The 27,245-nt window shown below is 41.7% G+C and overlaps 1 protein-coding gene and 1 non-coding gene across 2 annotated transcripts in view; one reads left to right on the top strand and one right to left on the bottom strand.

The window, feature by feature from the left end:
* Nucleotides 1-27,245, top strand: part of NHS (NHS actin remodeling regulator) — a 327,136-nt gene that overhangs the window by 226,413 nt on the left and 73,478 nt on the right. The window lies entirely within an intron of this gene.
* Nucleotides 3,788-3,894, bottom strand: LOC148090642 (U6 spliceosomal RNA). The gene has a single exon (XR_015713795.1). It is a non-coding gene; the product is annotated as a U6 spliceosomal RNA (small nuclear RNA).

The following is a 27,245-nucleotide window of genomic DNA, read 5'->3' as shown; positions in this document are numbered from 1 at the left end:
AGAGCTCCACTTGAGTTTCAATGCCAGAGCAGAGGGCATCTCAGTAGCCTCTTTTATGCCTCCTGCTGAGTGTTGGCTCTCCAGCCAGCAGGACGGGCATTAACGTGAGGCAGAGACAGACACTGCTTACCAGTGTCCATGTTCTCTTTTTCTTGGGCACACTACTAAACCACATTTCCTACCTTTCCTTGCTGTTAGTGGAGTCAGCTTGGGCGGTGAAGCCTAGGGTCTTTCCCCACCTTTCTTGTGCATGTGTCTCTGTGAGGAAGAGTGGGGGAGAGGGGAGGTGACACTGAGGTGAAGCTAGGAGGTATAGCTTACTCCTGGTTAGGGTGGAGCTAGGGTGCTGGGTCTTTTGAAAGATCTTTAGTCTCCCCCTAGAGATCCATGTGAATGACTGGACGCAGAAATGAGTTGTGACTGACAGGAAACTCAGGTTTTGGAAGTAATAAGAATAGCAAAAAGTGACCTCTTGATGGGAGAATTGTCCCAAGGGCCTGCTGGTAAGGTCACATTGATGTCCTCTAGACAGCGATGCCCTCAGCATAAATCCTGGCCTGTCAGTCTGTCTGCTAACCTTTTCCCTCGGAGGGCTTTTGGGAACACAGCACACAACTTGGCTCGCTCCTATCTTCCATGCTCCTCTTCCTCATACCAGCACCTTGTCTTCATTCCTCTCTAGCTGCACACTTGGCCATCACTGTCAGTGCAATGAGCTGTGTCTCCTTTGCACAATAGTTCAAATCACCTCTAGAATCATCATTTATGTTGTAGGCCTTAAACTCAGGTGCCATCAGGGTCAGGCAGATAGCTTAAATGTGGGACAGAACCAGTGTAGCATAGTAAGGAGTGGTGGGTACTAACATGCTGTGTGCATTCTAAGTAAATAACGGCATTCAAAGTAAATGAAAAACAAGTCATCATGCTGTCTAAGCCAAACAACCAACCCCAAATTGCCTACCCCAAATTAAATCTTCTATTATTTACCTCTCAGGAGGACTGATATAAAGGCAGAAATCATAAGCAATGTCTGAAAATTCTATTTTATCCCCTCCTGTTCGTAGCAGAGCATGGTGTAAAAACAATAATTAATATTTGATTTTTTAACCTTGAGTGATGTCTAACATACGTACACAAAAGTGCTCAAATCATACAGATCAATGAATTATTAAGAAATGAATGAGTACCCACCAGGTAGGTCAAGGCCTAGAATGTTATCAGCTCCCAGAAGCGCACATAGGTTCTTCTTCCTCCACAAAGGAAATCACTATCTTGATTTCTAATATCATAGATTAGATTTTCCTGATTTTTAGTTTTATAAAGACAGAATCATGCAACCTGTACTCTTTAATCTCTGGCTTCTTTCACTCAACATTCTATCTGTGAGATTCACCCCCATTGTTGTATGTAGCTGTTGCTTGTTTGTCCTTGTTGCTGGATAGCATTCTCTGGTGTGAAAGCCCTGGAACTTATCTATCTCTCCAGTCTACTGTTAATTGCCATTTGGTTGTTTCTAATTTGGGGCTTTCACTGACAGTGCTGCAGCATGAGAGCAAGCCTCAGACAGAACAATGGAGACCCGAGTGTCTGAGATGGGAAACTGTCCGCCACAGCTGTGGACGACTCAGATATGGGCAGAGGAGCTATGGGATGGACCATCAACAACATTCGCTACCAAGTCCTTCTAGAACAGCATTTCTCCAAGTCTGGGATCACAGGACCCCTTTATACTCTTAAAGATTATTGAGGACCCCAAAGATCTTTAGTTTGTATGAATTATATCAGTGTTTATCATACTAGGGATTAAACTGAGAAAAAAGATTTACTTGGTAATTTCTTTCAAAATTAACAATTAGTACATACTCTACTATATCTATATCTATATATCTATATCTATATCTATATCTATATCTATATCTATATCTATATCTATATCTATATCTATATCTATATCTATATCTATATCTATATCTATATCTATATCTATCTGTATGTATTATATATTTATAAATAAAATATTTTGAGGAAAAATAACTATGTTTTCCAAGACAGCAAATGTTAGTGAAAAGAGGTATTCTTTTACTTTTTGTGTGTGCAAATTTCTTGAATAGCAGACTAGCCTGATATAAGATTGCTGGATTCACATATTTGCTTCTGAATTATAGCTGGTATGGTATCACATGTCACTCAGAAGAGAATGAGAGTGAAAAAGGCAAAGAATGTCTTAATGTCATTATGATGATAGTTTTGACTTTGCAGATTCCCAAAGTGCCCTCAGGGACCTCCAGGGATCCCCTGACCAAAACTGGAGAAGCACTCCTCTAGAACACCCCAACCAGCTTTAACATGGAAACCTCCAAAGAACAGGCACCCCCAAGTTGACCCACTTGATGAGGAGTTTTGCTAACTTACTTCAAACCATCATGAGCTAATTCACTTCTTATCTGGTTAAAAATTCATATTTTCTTTTCAATACTTTATAATCCTCACTTATAAAAACATCAATTTGAAGTGTTTTGATTTTGTTCCTTCTAAGCCAGTGATGTCCGTTAGAAATATAATGCAAGCCCTTTATGTAATTAAAAATTTTAAGTAGCCACTTAAAAAACTGAAAAAGAAACAGGCACAAAATGCCTTTCAATTAATACACTCAACTCTTAGAGTCAGGAATTACATAAGTAAGGGCAATTACACCACCATATTTAATACATTCTGATTTGGGGAAGCCAAGCCTTTTCTTCAGCACTCACATTAAAGGAGCCACAGTCATCAAAAGATTTAAAAAAGTTAAATCAAAGTGTTAGAACTATTACGGACCTTGGAGATTATGTAATGCTGTCTCTCTGCCCCTGAATGGTCTTGTTCTTAAGACCATTTTAATGTTCTTTCCCTTTTCTGGGTAAAACATAATTTTGCTTTTACTAGAATCCTCATGAAATCATAAATGAAGTGTTAGCTAGTTCTAGAACTATAGAAATCCCAATGGTTTCTCCTCTTCTTCCATGCCCAAATTCTCTTCTATCTGCTGACTGATACCTCTAGTTCCACCATTCCAGGTTTTTCCTTTCAAGCAGTAGGCCTTTAATTGCTATTAAAGTGGAAATATCCTAGGAAAGGCTAACATTTAACCATTATCAAGTATTTTCACTTTGGTCATAGAAAGGGTCAAAGTAAGGTGTTTTGTATCAGTAAGGCAAGGGCATTGGAGAAAGAGAGAATGCCAACCTGGAGGGCAAGAAGCCCCCAATTGGGAACTTGGGGCACTACTTGAGGCTCAACAGACTCTGGCTCCTTCTTCCAAAACACATGCATTTGTATGAATTTATCTTTGGACTCCCTGTGGTGATTCAGGTACTTGGTAATTGTTCTTGCCAAAACTGGAGCACCTGCCAAGTGGAAAGTTCTGGTACTGAGGGGCAGCTCAGGCCCAGAGTAAGGGTCCCAGCCTTGCCCAAAGGGTATATCAGTGCCTTTCTTATCTCAGTTTGTGGAAATAGCAGTGGGGAGTCATGCAAGGTAGAGAGGTTAGATTCTTGGTTTTAATTTTTATTATGAATGGGAACCCCTTATCCAGAATCAAGGAAGAGCATTGCATAAGAGGGTATATGTAGTCACTCATCCACGCACATGCATGCACACACCCATGGACACAACCCCCCCTCTTTTACACACACACCCCTATGTGTGCACATGAATGTTTCTTTTGAAACAGCAAAGCAAGTGACAGGCTTTTCCTGTGGGTAACTAGGATTTCAATCCTGGTCTTGCCTTATCATTGTTGTTTTTTTAAAATATGGGATGCTTCACGAGTTTGCATGTCATCCTTGTGCAGGGGCCATGTTAATCATCTCTGTGTCATTCCAATTTTAGTGCATGTGCTGCCAAAGTGAGCACTTGCCTTACTGTTGCCTTGGGGTTGGGATGTGAATGATGAGAGATGGGGAGTCTGTGCTTCCTGAGGCATGATAGTAAGTTCCCTCATCTGTATTTTGGGGTAATCTAGCATAGTGGTTAGGAGCCCAGGCTGTACCATTTATCACCTCCAGTGCCTTAGGCAAGCTATTTAACCTTTTGCACCTGTTTCTTGATCTGTAAAATGGATATAATACTAGTATCTACCTCATAGACTTGTGAGAATTAACTAAAATGGCACATGCAGAGCATTTAAAACAATGCCTGACACATAGTAGGTGCTCAATAAATATCTGCTAAATTAATAGAATATTAATTTTATCATTATTATATTATTGCCATGATGAACTTCCATTACGTGATAGCTTCAGATTAGTAGGAAGAGTGAGGAGAACCCTATTAAGTATTATAACTTCTGTTCTTACGGTAGGGCCAGATTGTCAAGCAGACTCATCTGCAGATATTTCTCAGTATATGAAGGTAAAGGAAAAACAACAAATACTGTCTCAAAACAAAACAAACAGTGAAATTGAGGGTGAGAGGGAGGAGGGGATTGACATCTTACAATTAAATAAAGGCATTGCCACAGAGCAACTGCTGGAGAGACAGTTGAGCCAGGCCTGGGTCTTTTATTTTTCTAGCTCCAGGCTTTGACTGATTGAAAGTGTTGAACTTCCTCTTGGATTTGAATAAACCACAAAAGGAAAGCATACTGTTCCCTTTTTCCAGCACTCCTCACTTTTTGCTCCTTTCCTGCTTCCCTTCCTGGGTCTCTGCTACAATATAAGAAACCAAAGTGGTGCCGCTTCCTTCATGAGAACAGAGACTGAGCAGCTGTGGGCTCTATGGAGGGATGGAGTGCTGTATAGACTGTACTTGGCTTATCTGCCAATGAAAAGCAACTGACAGGTGGGGAACTGGGGTGTACTTTATCATTGATGCCTCCCATTTCTTGACATGTGGTAAGGATTGCTTCAACAGACCCTGGCATTAAGCCTACTGGGGACTGGAATAGCTGTGGGGCAAGCCAACCCCAAGCCAAGGCCTACTGGCCCTTTAATTTTCCATAGGTGTGCACATATGTATAGGAATCCAGCGTATGACAGCAAGTAAACTTGGGTAGCAATCCACTGAAAAGTAGCAGCATCCCTGAATAAATCAGAGTGGCCTGGGCTGCAAATTTCACTCCAAGATACAGGGACTTAGACAAACAAGGAGAAAAAGCATTCACTCAACTTTTTCCTGAAATGCCAGAGAAATAAAACAGGTCAGTGGTGAATACAAAATTAGCTTTTGGCTAGTCTCCAAAGTGATTTGACCTATTTAGGAGTCATTGAGAATGAGCCAAAGGAAGTTCAGTGGCCCGCATCTTGATTTGTCAAGGGAGAAGAAAGGGTGTGGACCGCCAGATTCCCTAAGTCACTTGTTATGGAGCATATGAATGAATATAGCTGAAACTCGTGAGAATGGTTCTGGGACTCTGACTTTGGGCCAACTCCTGGCACAATTTAGCTTGCAAATGATAACCCCAGCAGATGTATTGGTAACAAGGTGTGCCAGCTCAGTGGCCCTGGTCACTGAAATGACCATATAGGATTCTGAAAGCCTTCCTACAAGTCACTCTTCTCCAAGACCCTTCTGTAAAAGGTAAACTCAGGCCAAGTCAACAAAGGGAGTGTAGACATTAGACATTAAGACTTCATTGGAGAGCAAAGCTACAAAAATGCAGAGGCTGACTCCACTACAGCCTAGCAGGTTGGAGTTGGCAGTGGATGCTCTTGGCGCCTTGCCTACTATCTCCTTTACCAGCTTGTGCACCCCTCCTCCAGCTGCTATAAGTGTTGGCTGCCCCTTCCCCAGAGAATTGCTGTCTGCCAAATGCCAGCCCCACCAACCCTCTTGCCTCAAGGTGAGACCAATTCTGTGATACAATTTGTACTGCAGAGCTCCCTGCAAGATCAGGCCGAACCAAATCTCCAGCTGAGGGCATATCCTTACTTAGTTCCTTTCTCTGCTGCACCTTGCTTTCCTTGTGACCCTTCTACTGAGAGCATCCCCTCCAAACATCACTTGAACAAGAATCCCCGTCTTAGACTTTGCTTCTAAGGAATCCAACCTAAGAGAGAATTGGGGGAGAGAGGAATTTGAGAACGGTCCCAAACCTGACTACACATCAGAATTACCTAGGCAGTTTTAAAAACACAAATTTCCAGGCCCTACATCCAGCAATTCTGATTCAGTGGGTCTAGAGTGGGACCTGAGATACTGTAGTTTTCCTAAGTGGATCTTTGGTAATTTTTTTTAATCCTCACCTGAGGATATTTTTATTGATTTGAGAGAGAGAGATGGAGAGAAAGAGAGAGAGAGAGAGAGAGAGAGAGAAAAACATCAATCAGTTGCCTCCCATACTCACCCCAACCTGGGATCAAACCCGCAACCTAAGTATGTGCCCTGACTAGGAATCCAACCCACACCCTTTTGGTGTATGGGAGGATGCTCCAGTCAGCCGAACCACCCGGCCAGGGTGGATCCTTGTAACTTTAATTCAGCCAGTCCTTTGACCAATGGGAACCACTCACTCTAGCTCATTGTCTTTATTTCCTTCCTTAGATTTTTTTTAGGAAATATTCATTGACCAAGTTCAGGAACAAGCCACACAATCTGTCAAAGACAATAAGAAGCAGAGGTTTAAGTAAAAGGACTCACAGTTCTTAGAAAATTTGTTGAAGTCCAACATGCCGTGCTGACTCTCAGAACTTTTTAAGCAGTTGTATCTTACTACATTTTTGTGTGTGTGTTCTGAAATGCAAAGGTCTGTCTGGTTGGGAAAAGAGAGACTCTTTTGAGGCATTGAGTTCTATGAAACTTTCCAAAGTGCAATATTTGATCAAACTTATAATTTAATTAATATTTCACAGTCCTCATGCTCAGAAGTGTTAACCTATTAACCGCCCCCCCCCCCCCATGTTCCGGAAAACCCTTCCCTGTACCCTATTTATTGAGCACTTACTATATGCCAGGCACTATTCTAGGCACTTGGGCTTTATCAGTGATAAAAACAAAAACTCCTAGCTTTTTTTAAAAAAAGTTTTATTTATTGATTTGAAAGAGAGAGAATGTGTGTGTGTGTGTGGGGGGAATTTTGTTGTTCCACTTATTTATACATTCATTGGTTGCTACTTGTATGTGCCCTGACAAGGGATCAAACCTACAACCTTGGCGTATTAGAATGACACTCTAACCAACTGAGCTGCCGAGCTAGGGCCAACTCCCTCTAGCTTAATAGCTCTGTGATCTTAGTCAAGTTCCCCAAACTGTCTTGGCCTCAGTTTCCTCATTTGTAAAATGGGAATAACAAAATTTACTGCACAGCACTACTGTAAAGATTAAATAAGATTCTATGTAGAAAACACAGTCACCAGCACATCATTAATTTTTCCCCACTTCATTAAAATTTGAAAACTGGTACCTATCACTGTTACTGTTGTTATGAACATGTCGATCTACCCCAATAGGCTGTAAACTTCTCATGGGCAGGAATGGAACCCAAGGCCTTCTGGTTTCACACAAATATCTTACCAGAGTAGAGGATTAGTAAATGTTGGTTGAGTGGATAAAAAACATCTCATTGTGGAAAGGACTTCCTGCTTTCTCATGGTGTAGTTTAGGAAACAGTGAGAAATAGACTAGGCCCGTGGGAACTTTTTTTTTTTTTTTCATTTTGCCTAATTTAAGCTGTGAGTTGTTGTGGGTGGTGTGCTAAAGAAAAAGAAGACTGAATAAGAATCTACTCCTCATACTCTCCCGGAAGGCTGCAGAAAGAAAATATATTCTATTTCTTTTAGAGTTTCATTCTCTTTTCTTTTCTTTTCTTTTCTTTTCTTTTCTTTTCTTTTCTTTTCTTTTCTTTTCTTTTCTTTTCTTTTCTTTTCTTCTCTTCTCTTCTCTTCTCTTCTCTTCTCTTTTCTTTTCTTTTCTTTTCTTTTTTCTTTTCTTTTCTTTTCTTTTCTTTTCTTTTCTTTTCTCTTTTCCTTTTCTTTTCTTTTCTTTTCTTTTCTCTTTTCTTTTCTTTTTCCTTTTCTTTTCTTCTTTTCCCTTTCTTTTCCTTTTTTCTTTTGCCTTCTCTGATAGATTTAGTGTGCCAGTAAGTCCTGCTGACCTCTTTTTTTGGTTTTGCTTTTGTCTTTTAATTCTCTTTTCCATTCTTCTCCATTGCTCACTCTGGTTTCTGTCAATGATGGGAATAGTTCTGTTGGCCTAGTGTCCACATAAGAAACTCTAGAAGTCAAGAGGTATTGTGTACCCAGGCTCCAAGAGCTGTTGCTTTCTAATCTCATAGACAGCATCCTAATAAGATAGAACCAGTGGCTGCATCAAAACCACACGTCAGTTTGTTGACCACCAAACTCCCTCCATTTTATCTTCCCATCCCAGCCTTCACCTCAGCCCTTCTGCAAAGGTAAAAGGCAAGTTCACGGGATGCGGGGCCTTCTTTCTTCCCTGACATCTGGTTTGATTCTGAGCAGCTAAATAGTAGCTTTGCCATGAACAACAAAAACTAATTTACTGTGGTTTTTAAACACCAAGTGCAAATATTTTTCCTTTTCAGTTTGGGGTCACTGGAAGGGAAAAAAGCAGGACTGAGAAGGAGATTAACCTTTTAAAAACTATTACAACTTCCCATAGAAAATAAAACAATGGCATCATTTCCTTCCATTCATGAGAGTCTTTTCATGAGTGATTGTTTGAGGCGAGACTAGGGATCTGAAGAAGATTTTTAAATACTGTTTCAGCTTGGTTTTTCTACTCAGAAGCCCACCATGGTTGCTTTTATGAGGCCACACAAATCCTAGTAAAGCCCAGGGCCACCCTCTTTGCTTTCTCTCTCCTCTGTCTTCATCCTTGGCTGGCTTTCCCTCCACCTTCTCTCCAGCCCTTTGATTTCCTCCCTCATGTAGGGCCCAGACCCTCTGCTAATGGAAAGGAAATGTTAGGTAGGAGCACTGCAATTTACAGTATTTTAGACAATGACCACACTATCCACTGATGCCACTAACAGATGCTTGGAAGGCTGAAGATTCTGTCTAGGTAACTTCCCCGAGGTTCTAGCCAGACTTTCTGTTGATTTGAGCTGTCTTAATGCATCCCCGAACCTCAGCACCATTCAATTGCTCTTCAGAAATGAAGTCACCTATTCTGGCTCTTGCTCCACACGATTAAGGAACAGAAGCATCTAATGCAGAGAACTGATGCTATCAACAGAGACCTGGCGAATATCAGAAGAAAGCAAGTCCATCTACCTCATTATTAGTTATTTCAATATTCTCTCTGGATGACAAAAGTAAAAGCTCTTTTCCAACTTTCCACTACTTTCTCTTCTTTCTTTCTATCAACCCATCCAGCTTTTGCACATGGATTCAGTTGCTGGGTTCAGGTGGGAGATGAAGCATATGCCATGATGACATAAAGGTTATTAGAGCAAAGCTGTAGAAGTCCCTAAATTCTCCCTTTCTTGCCAAGAGGACGATCTGAGTAGGCTCCAGGATGGTTGATATTTGTAAAAGGGCTTAAAGGATCCTTGCCATGTACTATTACTATTGTTATTGGCATCGCCAGAGCCTAACATGTTGATACAGGTGGTATGTGTGTTGGGGGTAGCTAAGGATCAGAAATTGATCTTCAGCTTGCAAAGAAAAACTCCAGTTGTATCCCCCCCCATCCTTTCAATGTGTGTGTAAACATTTGCAGACCCGTTGAACAGCTCACCCTCACACCAACCTAAAATTTCACAACCAAGTGCATCGGTCCCAGCCTGGTAAGAAGAATGGATGGCAGTGTGGGGCAGCCATGGGGTGATAGAATGGGATGTATTCCTTCCCATTACTGGACAGTCAGCATAGGGGCTGGACTGCTGTGGTTCCCTGAGTTTTAATATTTGTCCAGTTTCCTGCTCTGGCATCATGCTAATGGTTTCCATAGCCATGTGGCACTTGGCAGAGCTTCTCAAGCTGGTGGGGCCTGAGAGTCCGCATTTCTAACAAGCTCCTAGGTGATGGCTGACCCCTGGCCTATTGCACTTGGAGCAGCAAGGCTGTAAAAAAGTACCACTGCATTCTGAACTCCTCCAGGGCTTGAAAAGGAAAGTACTAAGCTCCTCCTCTGGAGACAGGGTGTGTCCGAGGCTGCCCTGGAGTCCTGATTTGCCATTCAAGTGAACCCCAGAGGGATTAGCTGCTGGCCCAGCAATTGGGTGAGACCATCTCCCCTTCCATGGGGGAGTCTTGCAGGCAGCACAGATGTTGTGTGAAAATCTCCCACCATCCTTGCTGAAGGTTGCCCTCTCTCGCCCTCCCGCCCCCCTGCTCTGCCTGCTGACTTAAGCAGATCAGCTTTCAGCTCTCTGGGACTCCAAGAGGGCTTTGGATAAAAGAAAAGGCCTGTCCCTAAGAAGCAGAGCTGGAATCCAAGCATGCCTCTCGCCTGCTGCATGCCCAAGAATGCAGGTATTTGGGGTTTGCAGCATTTCCTGGCAAGACAGAGGGGGAGGGGAGTTGGGGGAGGCCAGATCTAATGGAGAGGGGCTTGAGCTGCAGTTGCTTCCTATTCTGGGGATACTGAGAAGTATGTTTTTGAAGAAAATGAGCCGTTGCACAGGAACAGACATGAACAAGGGCGACTGTGCCTGACCCGCAGGGTTGACCTTGACATTTGGGGTCAGCGGCTACAAAGCTTTGAGCACTTTGGGTTCTTTATACTGGCTCGCCATGTTTGCAACTTTGCTCCTTCTGAAGTGTTGGACTACTTAAGACAGAGAGGACAAGACTTTTCCCCTCCTCCTCTTCCACTCTGACATTTGGGTGTCTTCCAAGAGGGCCCAGAGGGTAGCCCAAGTTAGGGTTTCAAGGTAGGGTTCCCCAGGGTTGCTGGGAAGAGGCCGCAGTAGGCTCAGGTCTGGGTCCTGCCTCGGACTGCACTGTGCCCCACTGGCTTGTCCCTTTCTTCCCCCCCCCCCCCCGCCCTCTCCTATCTTCTTGGAATTCCTCAGTATCCTACCCTCACCCTGAGAGTACTCAGAGAGATTTATTTATCTCTCTGTGGCTCAAAACAGCCCTGAACTGGGAGTCTTCAGATCCACGTTTCCCAATATCTAGTTTCTGTTCCATCTTAAATGGTCTCAAACTGTTTGGGAGTCTGTCTTGACATCTGTCTTCCTCTCTCTTTCATGACATTCCTTTATCATGGAAGGTTGGCCACACGATGGAACGCTGTTTGAAAAGTGTTAAACTCTGCAGTATTTGTCGTGCATTGGGGTTAGTCCTTCCATTTTAACTCGGATTCCTGAAAGGGACAGGGCCTTTCTTATATTTTTTCTATGGATTCCACCCCTTCCCCTGGTGGTGAGGCGCATGCAGGGGTGGGCAGTGTGAGTGTTGAAGTTGCTGCTCTCCTTGCCCCAGCTAGACCACCTTACTGTACATTTGCCTCCACCGTCTCTGTGGAGGCCAGCGCATGACATTGGCCACGCTCCAAGGGCCATGTGTTGGCCTAACCACTCCCAATATGGTTGTGTGCAGCCCTGTTGCATGAAAGTGTTCTTCCGCCCTGCCATCTCAGAACATACCCTCTGAGTGTTGCTTTCCCAGGTGTCGTGATGGGGAGGCACTAGTTTATGTATGCTTTGTTACCTAAGATCCTTAGGAGGGGAAGGAAACATGCTTGTGGACAGGCAGTTTTTGGTGGGTATTACTGAACCTCTGTCAGTTTCTTCAGGGCATTGTGGTTTCCAAATTTGGGGGCGAAGTTGCTTAAATCCAAATCCCTAATATCATATATACTTATGGTGAATAAGCATTATTTGATGTACAGGCCACACTTCAGACTAATTAACTCAGAATCTCTGGGGATGGACCCAGGTATCAATGCATTTTTAAAAAGCTTCTCGGGTGGATTCCAATGTGCAGCCAGGGTTGAAAATCACTGACTTAGGTAAAAAGTAAGAACTACACTCCCACTCTAATCCCCAACTTCCTCGGGGAACCAAGTGAGACAATTAAGGACCTAAGTCCATACATTTTCATAAGTTTCAGTGGATTCAGAGGAGAGTGTCCAACAGCCAGAAAGTATTCATGAGGCCCGAAGGACTAAGTAATGGGGTGGAATACCAAAGAAATAAGGCCCCTCCAGGTGCCTTCCAGAAGTTTCCAGTCCAAGCTCAAGGAGAAAGATGGGGAGAAGGCCTTTAGAATATCTTGACCCAGTTTACCTTGGAGAGTTGGAGATCCAAGGCATGGGGGTGGCTGGCAGGCCAGGGAGGGATGGGGGAAGCTTGCAGGACTACATGCAGGGGGCCCAAGCTTCTCAGAGCTGCTGGCACTTTGAGTTTGGCCACCTTCTGGCATTAATGTGAGCAAGGTCATGGCACCCTCGGCCAACTCTGGACAGCACATAAATGGGGAGACCAGGCCCTTAATCAAAGATGCCTCCAAGTAGGCCTTGGCAGATATTGCATTCAGCACAATAAAAGCTGAGGGGAAAATTACTGCTTTGCCTCAACACAAATTTTATTACATCAGGTTTCATTATAAAAATGTTATAGTTTTGGGTGTGTGTTTACTACATAAACAATGTAGTTACTCTGATCTTCACCATCTTTCAAACTGGAGTCTTAAAGGGAGTTTTATTTATGAGATTTAAAGCCATGGAACAATTGTTTCATACGATTGCCTTATAAGCATAGGAATAATTCAGGGGAAAATAAAACTCTGTGCTTTCTTTCTTCCTTAACGTCTGCTGAATCTTCCTAACCTGGGAGCAGGCATAGCTGCATGCTGACAATGTAGGATCTTAAAGTTGATAGACTATAGCTGAGTAGACATTAAAGGAATAAGGTGGTCTTCAGGAAAAATGGAGCATGAGACTCCTGTTACATCCAGCCTCCAAGGCTGTCCTGGTGGCCTCGGCAGGTGTGAAACCACTTAAGCTGATCAGGCAAGCTCTCAGGGCCTAGACCCTTATGCCAACTCATAGTCAGGGGCCAGGGGACCCAACAGCTACTGCTACTGTTTATGCCCAGATCTCTGGACATTCATATTTCCCCAAAGCAAAGCATTCATATCAGTATGAATGTCAGCTCAGGCCCCTTAGTTCATTGCTGGGAACTCCATATTCAGAGAAAGCAAGGTGTAGGCTGCCATCATTTTATGGCAAAGTTTGTTTTGTCCATTTTATTGGTATTTTCCATTAATTTATCTGATTTTATATTCATTTACTTGAGATTTTAACTTTTTAAAATTTCTTAAATTGAATGCTTAGTTAAAAAAATAAATATGAGGACCTGGCCAGTATGGCTGAGTTGGTTGAGAGTCATCCCATGCACCAAAAGGTCACCAGTTTGATTCCTGGTCAAGGCACATGTCCAGGTTGTAGGCTTGATCCCTGGTGGGGGTGTGCAGGAGGCAACTGAAAGATGTTTTGCATTGGTTTTATTATGTGGGCTTATTATGAATTTCATCCTCTAGGTTTTGGAGAGGCAGCCTGGTTTGGGGAAAAGGGACTTTGGTATCTGTCAGATCTGGGTTTGAATTACTCTACCACTTATCAGTTGTGTGACTTTGGGAAAGTTACAGGATTGCAACTTCCTCATTTCTAAAATGAGTGATAATATCTGCCTTGTGTATTGTTTAAATTAGAAAGAAATGGAAGAATGCAGTCAAAGGACCTAGCATAGAGTGCTTAGTAGCTGCTCAATCCATAGTAGCTATGGATAATAATCATATTTAAAATAATATGACTTTAGCACAGGCAAAAGCTTTGTGGCTGTGAAGCTGCCCTCCATTCGCATGTCTTAGGCAGAGGGCCAGAACAGTGGGTGTCCTTTCTGGATCACCCACTTATCCTAATGTCCTCCAAAGGCACTGGCAGATGGGACATGAAAATACCAGCAGTGTGCCTAGGGGAGGGCATCCAGCCAAATGTTACAGTGAATTGAGCATGCCGAAGTGAGCCAGGAAAAACTCGGCACAACACAAAATCTCGCCATTGAGAAATTCCTCCTAAGTTTCTTAGTCTCTGTCTCTTGTGGAATGTTCCTCAGTAGAATATTTGAGCTGCTCTGTCCCAGATCTGGCCTCTTTCCTGGCTACCCAACTGAATCGCTTCCCATTCTGTAGGGCCCTGACTGCTTGTCATGGGCCTTGAAGGAAGTAAGCATTGGGGAGCTAAACTTTTTGGAGTCACATCTTGGTGGTGGGCTTTATATATCAAACATGACTAAGACACAGTTCTGCCCTTGAGGACTTCCGAGTCAGGAGGATACTGACCCATGAGCACCCAAAAGACTGGGTACGTCGGAGCCCATCCACAGGAAGGAGGGACTAACTCTCCCTCATGGGATGGCTCAGCTAGTCAACTGGGATAGATGGAGGAGGTGACTTTTGAATCAACTATTAGGGTAAATAGGTTAAGGTGTACCAAGTTTTAGCTGTATTTTTGTTTGTGGGTTTTTATGTTTAGTTGGTTTTGTCGTATTTTGTTTTATTTTTTTAGAATATGGTAAAATGAGCTTACTCTGATGATCTTCAAAACTAAAAAAAAAGACCTGGTTGGTGTGCCTCAGTGGTTAGAGCATCAGCCCGCACACTGAAGGGTCAAGGGTTCGATTCTTAGTCAAGAGCATGTACCTGGGTTGTGGGTTCGATCCTCGGCCCCACTGGGTAGTGTGCAGGAGGCAACCAATCGATGTGTCTCTCTCACATCAGTGTTTCTCTCTCTTCCCCTTCCTCCTCTGTTCCACTCTCTCTAAAAATCAATGGAAAAAATGTCCTCAGGTGAGAACTAACTAAAACTGAAAAACAAAAAACAAAAAAAGTACCTGCCAAAATTTTGCAGAAAATTAGAGCCTATTTGCTTTGGGTTGATTCTTGCCTTCTCTCAGTCGGGGGGGTGGGGGGGGTGGATGGAGAGGTAGAGGAGATGGTAAGATTAGGAAAGGATAAGACTGCAGGAAGTCATCAGCAACTGTAATCTGCTGTCTGCATTCTCTTTATCCTACACAAGCCATCTGTAGGTAAATTCAGGTGGAAGTTAATTATCTGTGTACAAGGAAGAATCTTCTAGTCTTCTCTGAAGCCCACCCATGCTTCTGATACTCTATTGGATAGAATGGCTCCCTCCCTCATCCGTGCTTCTTTTTGGGTCATCAGGAATACTGAGAAACTCCACTCTCTTAAGGGATTATGGCCTTGCATGTTGCCATACATCATTGACCTTGAGTGTGGTGACAGCCACTGGCTCCTGAAATGGCAGAAAGGAGATGGAGAAGGGAATTAATCTCAGCTATATTCTCTCACAACAGAAAAACAAGATTGGCTCTTTAGCATCTAAAGGTCAAATGTCAAACTCTAATAAAGGTAAAAGTGCAAACGTTTACTCAACTTTGAAGAACTGAGGCCTCCCAGGAATGTTATATATACTCCTTTCTTGCACTACCCTACAATAGAGCAAAGAGGAAATTTTGATTTTTCTTCCAGATAGAGTAACTCACTCTTCGCTAACTGCCTTGTTTTTGTGTTATGCTTGCTGTAGATGGCATTTAGCCATTAACAACTAGGATCCCTCTTCCATCTAAGTTTTTATCCCTGGAAACCTTCATCAGCAATTTGGAGCTGGATGATTAATTTGAAAATAAGAACGTGCTTGAGAACAGGCCAGGGGCACACATCAACAACCACAGAGCCCTTGGCTTAAATGAGCAATAAATTACTCATCTCTACTAACACAGACCTGTAGCTCCTGCTCTGAAAGCCAGGAGTGATGACAGGAGCCACGGATTTCTAGTACTTTCCACGCCTACCTTGGAAAGCAAGGAAAATGGCTGCCTGGGAAAATTAAGATAATTGCGTATCCAGTGCTTTTCCTTGGAAAGAAGTTGATTTGTAGCTTCTCTTGATTAATTGGCCTTTTATTTTCCCCTTTCTGCCCCTCTCCTCTTGGCATGTACTTGTTTGTTTGTTTTTTGGTTTTGTTTTTTGGTTTTTTTACACCAAAGACATCATGGGTAAAAAGAGGAGATTTTATTTTGAAGAACAATGATCACATTAACAAGGTGACAGCAGATAAGCTAAAAGTCACTCCATTTTCTGCCAGGGAAAAATGTTCTTTGCTACCAAATTGCATTCTGCTTCTCTTTGTCTACTCTCCTTTTGTAGGAGGGTGGCAGGCCCAGCCACTGATGGACTCAGAAAAAATAACTGGGAGATAAGATATACCTTTGATTCATGTGAGAAAGGCAACTTTTGAGTTGAATGATAAAAAATGACTTCCTTTCCTGTTCCACAGCATTCTTGTGGATGGAGCTCCCTGTAGGATAGTGACATTTCTCAGCCCTTGGTCCAAAGTATGAAGCAGACAATAACTGTGAAACCTGAAACTTGGTAAAAGGCAAAAATCTAATTCATTGCAATTTACTAGATGTGTAGGCCTATATCAGATTCTGTAAGTACAGAATCTCCCTATATCCTGCCCTGTATTGGGGGCAAAACTGAGGATTCCCCCTACCTTTACGGTATTGCAGCCATATCCAAAGATCCAACCAGCATTCAGTGAAAGAGCAATCAAATCAAAACTGGTGTGTGGCTGTGTCTCTAAGTGTGTCTACTAAAAAAACAAAACAGAAAAACAGGCTTCAAAATGATCAAATGATCAAAGAAAAAGTGAATGGGGGATGGAAGAGGTGAAGAAGGAAAGGGAAAGAAGCTTCCTCAAGGAGGTGAGATTTAAGTTAGACTTTGATGGATTGGTAGGAATTTGTTAGCCAGGAGAAACATTTTGGGGTTACACCTCTCTAAGCTGCTATTTCTTCAGTAAAATCTCATAGGCTTGTTGTGAAGATTGAATGATATAATGAAAATAAAGTGTATAGCACAGTGCTTGGCACATGATAAGGCTGAATATTTACTGTTTATTATAATTATTATCATTATCATTGTCATCATCATCATCATCATCAGGACTTGGTGTTCGAAGTGTGTGAGCAAAACTCAGGGTCCTTCATAAGGAAATGGTGCTATCAGTTACAGGTAATTAAAACCCTTTCCCCTCTAATCTTACCCCATTTTTTCTGAGACTGACCCTCATTTTTCATATCTTGGAATACTTTGGTTAATATCAGTTCACCTCTGGCAAATGAAAGCAGACTCAACCAAGTATCAAAAGATGTTTTTAACCTTACTCCATTTCCCAGTATAGCATTTTATACACTCGTTTATAATTTCAGTAGTGGGTGGCTATTGGAGTGAAGGTGTAAATATAAAACCAATAGCTTATGTTAACATTTCTCTTGGGTCTTTGTTTTCAACATCTTATTTTAGCAACTTCAAAAAATATTCACTCAGGGTATATTTTTTCTTCCAATCTATTTATCCTCCAGTGGTTTCATTCAGGTCACAAAGGAAAGGTGTTTCTGGAAAAAAACAATGAAACTTATTTCTTCTAAACTTTGAGAGTTAAGACAGCAGACTAAGTACTTTTGCATCATACATAATCAGTATAATGTGTTTGAGAGGGGCCTGTCCATTGGCATTAGGGGCTGAGGATATTTGGGCCCTGTGATTAGGCAAAAACCAGGACGTTAACATTGAAAGTCATTTAATGACCCCTTATTATGTGCTCAGCAGGACTATGCTAATTACTCTGTCATAGTTGATACTGCACAATTATTATGCTCGTTCCATAAATGAGGAAAATGAGGCTTAGAGTATTTATATAACTTGCCTAAGAGTATAGCTTGGATGTTGCAGAGCTAGGACTTGGATCCAGTTCTGTCTGATTCCCAAACCCGGTCTTTTTACCATCAGGTGATTCTACCTGCAAGGGTTGGAAAATAATGACCCCAAACTAAACATGGGAGTGGCATTTTTAGGTTATCATACAGGTTTAAAAGATGTGCTGTGGCCCAGCCGGGCGTGGCTCAGCAGTTGAGCATTGACCTAGGATCCAGGCGATCGGGCTTCAATTCCTGGTCAGGGCACATGCCCGGGTTGTGGGCTCATCCCCAGTAGGGGGTGTGGAGGAGGCAGCTGATCCATGACTCTCTCATCATTAATGTTTCTTTCCCTCTCCCTTCCTCTTTCTGAAATCAATAAAGATATATTTTTTTTAAAAAAAAGATATTCTGTGACCTATGCTACAATCTCAGTTTAGGTCATCCAAAGTAGAAGGAAACTTAGTTTTGATTTGAAGGAACAAAAACCAATCCACAGAGATGGCCACCACCAAAATATGACACTATAAACTATGAAGAGAGACTAGGGACAGAACCAACAGTGTCCTATGGCTTGACAAAACAGGGGGGTAGGTAAGGCCTTTTACTTTCTCTTTCAATTCTTATAATGATTCTACTTTTTGCTAATTAACTTGACTGCCTATGACTGATATATTTATTACCCAGCATTGTTTGTCAATGACATTGTTCAAATATTCATTTCCTAGTAGAGGGTTATAAATGTCTTCTGGGATCATAAAAGGTGATGGATTAACAAGTGCTGGAAGTTGTGGCAGGTTAAGAAGTTACAATGCAGAATTTCTCACACCTTTGCTTGAATGTGTTGGCAGTTCAGCATGAAGAGGTGGTGTTTTTCAGTGGTGAGAAAGAGAATATTTTGTCCTCTAATTTCTTAACTTCACATCCTGGTGAAGGTGCTTGTAGGGATTATACTTCATCTCATTCAAAGTTTCAGAGCAAAGTAACAAGTGGCAGATATGATTATAGCTCTTCCTGGAGTTACAAAAGCCTATTTTTAATTGTCTCCCTTCTATACTTGGCCATCCTCATGCCACCGTCTGCTTTCGAAAATTTCCCAAAGCCAGGTGCTCTGGATAGTCACCAAACTGCCCTGGGCCAGCAGCACCACCTGTTGGCTAGAAGAGAGAACTCTGGACTCAATATGATGCATCTGCCTCTCAAATCTCCTGTACCAACTGGGTGTTCCAGTCATGCAAAATTGCTTCCATTTGCTCATCACAGCATGCTCTCTCACACGCCTCAAGACCTATGTACACTGTTCTCTTTCTACAGCCTTTTATGACTTGTTTCACCTGCCTAATTCCTAGTCTGTTTGCAAGCCTTGGTTTAAGCATCACCTTCCTTGAGCAACCTTTCCTGAAATCGCCCAAGGTGATTTAGCCATCTCCCTTTCCATAGCCCACATGTTGTGCCTGCCTATATTTCAGTGGTTCTTCCAAGAGCAGAGGATGAACTAGTACCCCTAAGGGGATCTGAACCAGGTGGAGACAGAAATGGGTAGAGTTGGGTATGGCCCAAAGCAGCCTTCCATAGATATGATTTCTTTTTGATCATATGTATCATTCCTAAAATTCCTATAAAATTAACACTATTCTATACATAATTTAACATAAAATAATCTCCCCCAAACAATTATTGAGTAAAATTAGTGTTCCACATCTATCCTGTGGCTTTCTGAACCCCCAGGCACTAAACAGTGTATCTCGGGAGTAGGTATAAGTCCCCCTGAAAACCATGTATAGTACAGTGTCTTTCTTGTCTGCGATTCTAAGGGATCCTTCAGAGTAGGGACTAGGTCTTTCATCTCTGCTATAATATTGCCTAGTGGAATTTAGATGCTCAAAAATACTATTTTTGGAGGAATGGGTGAATCTTTCCAGTAATATTGGGCATAATAAAGAACCAGTACCATTAATCCTCAGAGACAGATATTCCAGTTGTAGACTCCAATGTCTCTGTCAACCCATGACTCTTTCTCTACATTTTCTTGCATTTCATTGGGAACTGGCATTTAAGATTAATATTTAAAACCATCTCCTTGAGTTATATTAACCTTTATTCACTACCACTCTTGTGCATTGCAAATGCATTTTTCCCAGCAGTATTGTGGAGGAAGTAAACCTTAATGGACAAACCTGGAATCCTAAATGCCATTTGAAACTTTTTTCCATGGGAAAATGTGTCCTGAATTAAAAGGAAAAACTTGCAAATGAACTTTGGAATACTCCAAGGCTGGAGACAGACTGTATCAAATGCCCACATCCTGCAGTTTCAGTTTATATGGGCTACAGCCCACAGCCTGAGGTAGGGGGAAAGAAGACTAAAGTCACAGACACGGAATGACATCCCAGAATCACTGGAGTGGGCAGGAGGACCTCAAATTCGTCCTTCCCTTGGGTCTCTCAGGGTTCTACCAGCAGCAGCAGCAGGCCACCTTTAACCTTCCCAGGAAGCCAGAAAAATTCATTCTTACAAATTCTACTGACATTTGCATTTCTATGATCCTAAAACTGTTCCCTCTCTGAGACGAATGAACATCTGAGCCACCTGTTGTCCCTTCATTAAAAAAAATCAATTTTAAAAAATCAAGTTTATTAAGAAATATTTGTGAGTAAAGGAGCTCCCCTAGGTGCAAAGTAACTTTTAAAATTTATTATTAAATTATTCTTTGGAAACTTCCTACTGCTTCCCCTGTCTTCTTTTAGAAAGGAATTACTCTAAACCAAAGCCATTCAAGAACAGGCCAAACCATGCCTTGATTCTTCTGCATGTCATAGTCCAGGCAGTAAAACATAGATAAAGGACTTCTGACAAGAAGGGTAGACTTCTCTACCTGGCTGCTTTAGTGCAGCTTCTGGATGCATCATAAGGACCATTGATTCTCCCCATCTCTTTCTGTTGTTCAGTTTGTCCCTATCTTTAAATGAAAAACATCTTCCTTCCCAATTGGCACATAATACTATTTTTATGTCAACTCTGATCTGAAAGTTTCATGTTTTTATTTTACCTGGAAAGCAACTAATGGAGGTCCCAGCCTAGAGCCTGAATCCAGTGTCCTGGCCACATTCTTAGACTGGGAAAGCTGTTGGGAAAGAAGTTCAGGTCCTCAATTGGAAATAAGGGCAAACACTAGTGTAGAGAGGATTTTTCTTTAACTCATAAAGTGTCTCAGTAAAACATTCTCTTTTCTGGAATGTAATTAGTATGTGTTTAACCACAAATGTAGAAAAATTGTTTAGGATCTGACCAACATATTTTCTCAGGACTACAAAGAAGGTTTCTTTCTCTCTTCTTCTCCTTTATATGCTCCTTATAAAACCTTGCCAGAGTCAACTAAAAGGGAACCCATTTCATTACATATACTTTTCCCCAAGAAGTAAAATGAACTAAATTAATTCATTCACTTCCACTGTAAATACCAAATGAAAAGGCCATAGACATATAGATGTAAATACTGCCTCTGTAATTATTTTTTGTGTTTGTATAACTAGAGGGCACTGAGAGAAAGAGAAAATAAATTATTCAAAGTTCAAAGGTTCCCAGATTTACTAAGAAAATAAGAAAAGAAAAAAAAAAACCACAAACAAACTCAAGCATCCACATGCTAAGATAGCCAAAGAATCCGCTGCTATGTTTGCTTACCAGCATTTTCTTCAAAAGAAATGGCTTATGTCAAAACTGGTGGGAACTCCAAATGCAGAATATTTTTTCCTAGTAAATAAAGTCAGCAGTGTTGTGATTAAGAGTGCAGGAGTTGATTTCACTATGTTGAAATTGCAATGTACAGCCAAGGTTGAGAACTACTGCTGGAGATATTTAGTTGTAACAATTAATTTTTCCTTTCTTAGGTAGTTCATTTGGCCCTAATTTAGTCTGTAATTATTACTTTCTTCCTTTCCAGGGTCTCCGTCTGTAAGTTTCCCAAGTGTGCGGGAAGGTGAGGGTGGACATCTTTCAGTCCTACCACCTGTGTCTTGGTTGCCCTATCTTCTTAAGAAGACAGCCATGGCCATTGCTGTGGAATATTTCAGAACTGACACCACATCCTAGCACATTGCAGTTCTTGTTCCACGGCATTACTCCTCTATTTCCCTGAGGGGTTTCTGGGGCTATTGGTTAGCATTTGTAATCTTTAAGTGTATCATCTCTTTTTCTCTTCCTTCCATCCCCTGATTGTCTCTTGAGGGTGGTTCTGGGCCACTCACCTTGGTGACTTTTTTTCCTAAACCACATGACCCAACATCAACCTGACAAGCCCAGGATTGGAGGAAGGGAGATGGTCTTCTGGGACTGAAGGTTATCCATAGGAAGCCTCTCTGAACTGGTACTTTCATGGGGCCTAATTGAGATGGTAAGACTTTGAACTATAACAATATTTGGGACCATCAAAAAGGTTTTATTTTGTTTTTAAGAAGGCTTTAGTTTATGATATCTGTGCTTAAACCAACAATTCTCAACTGCTAGTATCTGTTTTGAAATATGGCTAGAAATTTATTTTAAAGAACTTGATCAGTTAACCTTTTCTGTGTAATGAATCACCCCAATATTTAGTGGCTTAAAATTTAGTGGGTAGTTCTTCTGGTCTAGGCTGGTTTGGTTGAGCTCTGCAGGGCTTGCTTATGTGTCTGTAGTCACTTGGCTGGGGCTAGATGACCCAGAGTGGCCTTATTCACATGTCTGGTGGTTAGCAGGCTATGGGTCAGATCAAGGCAGACAGCTGGGCCACATGTGTCTCATAATCCAAAAGGCTAGCCCAGCCTTCTTCATAGAGTGGCAGTAAACATGGGTAGGTAGCAAGATCAGCAAACGTAGAAGCTGCAAGGCTGCTTGAGGCCCAGGCTCAGAACATGCACAATGTCACTTCTACCACACTCTATTGGCAAATCAAGTCACATTCCTGATGGGAAGAGCTGAAAGTACTGTGGCTATTTTTGAAATCTACCACAATAACCAAGCGCCCTATTTGCAAAATTTTCATGTATAAATTAAAATGAATTTGGAGTTATTCCACTAATAAAGTAACTCTTGCTTGCATTCAAATAGACTTTGAAAGTGGAAGAGAAAGAGGTGGGAATTGCCTATTGGTCATGTCAATGAGTGATCCATGTAAATACTATCTATCTTGTGGGTCATATCAGAAAAAAATTGTGAACAGCTATCCAAAAGGTAGTGTGGTGAGGTGGACATCATGAATCTTAGAATCAGACAGACCTGAGTTCAAACTCCATCTCCCCAACTTGTTAGTTGGGTGGCCTTGAGCAAGTTACTTAACCTCTGTAAGCATTAATTTTTTTCAACCATCAAACAGAAAGAATAATAATACTTAAGGCACAGGGCTGCTGTCAAGATTAAATGAGATTATGGTGTAATGCCCAGCACATAGTAAAGAGGCATTTTATGCTCGTTTTTCCCCCCATCCCCTTAATTTTTTGAAATTCATGTGTAGTGGGCATAGTAACTCTCTTCTACTCAGAATCAAAGCTGTGCAGTCCCTTTTCCTGCCAAATACCAGCTTTTCTTTGTCTATGTATTGCATATATTTGAGAGATGACTTTGATATAGTATTTTTCAACCTAGGATCTTGGCAGTGTTCACAAACATAAGCTTACAGTTACAAATTCCAAGACAAATCTTAGTTTTGGTGCAACAAATTATTTCACATTTCTGAGTTATGCATAGCGGGTTTTTCATTATGGTCTGGGTATTCTATGGAATTTTGGAAACCCACCATCAGAAAAAAAGGCTTTGAAATAATAGAAGTTGAGCAGCAATGTATGGGAATGGTGTTCTCTCAGAAAGGATACATTTACCAGATAAGGTTTTCAAACATATCTGGGGACTCTAAGTAGTGAGGTTGGTCTTTGGGGTGAGAGGGGGCCAATTGGGCAAAACCTCTGCTTCTTCTGTGATGCATTCCATAGGGCTCCATTTTGGCTAAATCATCATAATTCCCACCAAAACAGCACAGAATGATAATGATTTTATTTATTATTTTATATGCGTTGCCAGTATAGGCAAAGCTTTATAGCTTGCCATAAATCGAGAGGGATTATCACAGCTGTTACTTATTTTAACAGGTCACAATACAGTAGTTTATGCCAGATGGTTTAGAGAATTTTGAGAGAGAAATTTTATACAGGCAGCCATATAGATACTAGCTTGGGTATTTGAGCCCTGAAATTAATTTACATTTGTTATGCTATAAAATATATATAAATAAACACAGTTTCTTATGAACGAGTGAGCTATTTTATAGCAGTGATTTCTTCTGGAAGTCATGAGGTCTCTTGTGAACAGTGGTGGGGCAGCAGCAGTAGTAATGTGCTGCTACTAGGATAGAGGAGAAATAAGACTCAGCCACATCCATAGCTATGGAGGGAATATTCAACTTGCTCCACAGAAATATACTTTGAAGGCAAAACTGAGATTTTATTATTGAAGCCAAAGAGAATAAAGCAGGGAAGCCATCCTAGGTAAACATAAGGAAGAGCTGGAATTGGGATCCCCAAGGTCACCAGCCAGGTCAGTCTGGGGCAAAAAGGTTACCTAGCCTGGGCAGATCACAGAACATATTGCCCATGCAAATGCTGAAGTTTATGTGTAGAGCAGAAATGGAAAGAAGAAATAAATACTGATAATCAGAAATCATTTCAGAAGGTGTTTTTGGCTCTGGATTTCAAAGAGTAATACATTTCCAGAATGAGAAACCTAGAGAAAACCATACAGATCTCCACCTTCCTTGTTTTATAGATGAAGAAACAGACCAAGAAGATCATTTAAATATGGTCATCTTGGCTCTTTCAATAAACAAGTAAAATCAGACTGTCAAATGTATTTGGACTTTGTCAGCCTTCTCCAGTCTCTCTCCCCTTGATCCACCCCACCAATTCCTCTCCTGCTTTCTACCTCATGCTATAAAAGGACCACATATCCACCTGTCAGAATAATTCAAAGACCAGGCCTAAAGCACAGCTGGGTTTTCTCGGTAAATAGCCCTGAGATATAGTAAAGGTAATATACCATCTCTGAAACAGATTACTTAGCATTTTTGTGTCAGCTCTCCCATCTCCTATAAGATAGGGGTCAACTAAGATCTGTTGGTATCAACAAAATAATTAAGCAGAAAAGGTGAGCTTAAAACATATGTTTGGCATACAACTGGTATAATCTATGGGTAGAAAATCAGGTAGCCACAGTATTTCAAAAGTTGAATAGCCCATGAATGTCAAGGGACAGAACTAGAACTTTATGACGGATTCCCCCAAGATGACTAGTAGAAGAATTAAAGTTTTGAAAATTTGTAAGCTAGATAATACCAAAATGACCAACTCTTTTCAGAGATCCTGAGCTCTCAATAACTTCAGCTCTCTGAACACAGCACTAAGCCTGAAAGTAAGTGAAAGCACAGATAGTTGTCAGCAAGCCCATGCACTTTGCTGCTTAGCATCCTGCTCAGACCATTAGTAACTTTTTTAATGGACAGGTGTTACTCAGCCATGATGTCTGTTTTCCTCAGCCCTCTGTAGACTCAAACTATGGGGAAGAGGTAGAAGGAGGGTGAGAGAGGAATGACAGTGAAGAACTAAATATCAAGAAAAGAGCTTGGAAATAAGAAAAAAGGAGTCTTTGAAATGTGTTACCATAGAGACCAATAATAAGCCTTCTTAATAAAGACCCTAAGTTAATCAGCAAACCATTAAATTGTGTTTTGTATCATCTGATTAAAGAGATAGGAAAGTGAATTGTTCAAGGTAGGTTAATTCTGGTAATAAACCCCCCAACATTCCAGTGGCTTATTTCTCATGTACATTGCAGTCTAATGCAGGTCAGCATACAGTCATTTGTGTACCCAGACTCCTTCCATCTTGGGGTTCCAACCCCCTCACCCCAATGGAGCCTCTGTGTGCAGCCAGCAGGGCAGAGAAGGGAGTGTGTAGAAATGAGTAGGAGTTTTTGCCAGGCCTGGAGGCATACATCCCTTTGCCCACATTCTATTAGCTAGCACCCAGTTCCATGGCTGCAAGGAACTGCGATGGAGGCTGCCTGCAGGGGAAAGCGGGAGTGAATAAACTAACCAGTTTCTTCCAAGGAAAGTATAAAATATGTTTTAAAACAAGGTAGGGCTTTAGAACTGCTCTTGGTTGGATAAACTAGTTAAATGGAAAATCACCTACTTAAACTTCTACATTTCCCAACAATATCAGTTGAAAGGGAATAGTTATGTTCTGAGCCACACTGTAGATCAGAGGCTGGCAAACTATAGCCCATGGGCCAAATCCCACTCAGTGCCTGTATTTGTGAATAAAGTTTTATTGGAACACAGCCATATCCATTCATTTATGCCTTACCAATGCCTGCTTTTGAGCTACAGCAGCAGAGTGAAGTAGTTGTAACAGAGACTACACGCCAAGCAAAACCTAAAATGTTTACTATGTGGCCCTTTACTGAACAAGCTTGCTGATCCCTGCTCTAGACCATTGCTACCCTAAGGGAGGACACATTTGCAATTGTTCTCCTGCTGAGACCTGGTACCCTTGGCTTCCAGTAAAACAAGTGGGACACCCACATGGACTGGGATGTAAACTCTGCCCTTAGAATGCCAGCTCTAATAGGGCCCAGACTCTGCTCTATCTTCACCAGCACCCAGTACAGTACCTGGCATCTAAGAGATGCTCAGTATGGGCTAAATAAGTTTGAACCATCAAGCCATAGAAAGTGTCAGGTACTGTAATTGGGGATAGAGATCCCCCAGAATTACAATATGAACATATGTGTGAAGACCTCAAACATAGGAAGCTATTACCTTCACTGGGCTTTTATTACGTGCCAAGTACCATCATGGTGCTTTATATGTATTACTTTATTTACTCTTCCTAACAACCCCATAAATTAGGTATTCCTGTTTGCATTTTACAAATGAAGAAACCAAGGTTCAGAGAAGTCAAATCATTTTCCCAAGGTCATGCTGCTAAAACTTAGAGGAACTAGGATTCAAACTCAGGTCTTTCTGGGACCAAAGCCCAGGTTTATTTCCTCTACACCATAGGACTTGCTAAAACCTGATTCAAATGTAAGCAATCTAGTTATATTCATTATTTTCATCATCACTGTTAGCAGCAACCTCATTATTGTAAAGATCAATGCAAAGGGGAAGACGCTGCTATTTTCATTGCTTTATGGAATTCTGCAGGTCTCATTGCCAAGGCTCTCCCCTGATAAAGCAGCCCTGAAAACCCAGAGCAACACAGTTCATCTCCGTGAGATGTGTGATTAGTGATTTGGCCACCAGCTTCCCATGATCTTGCCAGGAATTGCTGTAGAGAGCAGCCATTTTGCTCACCCGAACATAAATTCTCATTTCAAGAGCTGAGCTATTTGAGTCCACACATGGTAGTGCTTCCGGTGCTCCAAGTGGAGTCAGTCTGAGAGCGTGTTAACATAGAGATCGTCAGGACTCACCCTGAGTCTGATTCAGCCTGTCTGGATGGGGCCTGAGCATGTACACCTCGAATAAGCTCCCAGGCGTTGCTGT

Source organism: Miniopterus natalensis, chromosome X (genome assembly GCF_054644295.1).
Source record: "Miniopterus natalensis isolate mMinNat1 chromosome X, mMinNat1.hap1, whole genome shotgun sequence".
Classification (NCBI taxonomy): domain Eukaryota; kingdom Metazoa; phylum Chordata; class Mammalia; order Chiroptera; family Miniopteridae; genus Miniopterus; species Miniopterus natalensis.
Note: the sequence above shows the minus strand (reverse complement) of the source record. Positions and strands in the feature narration are given on the sequence as shown.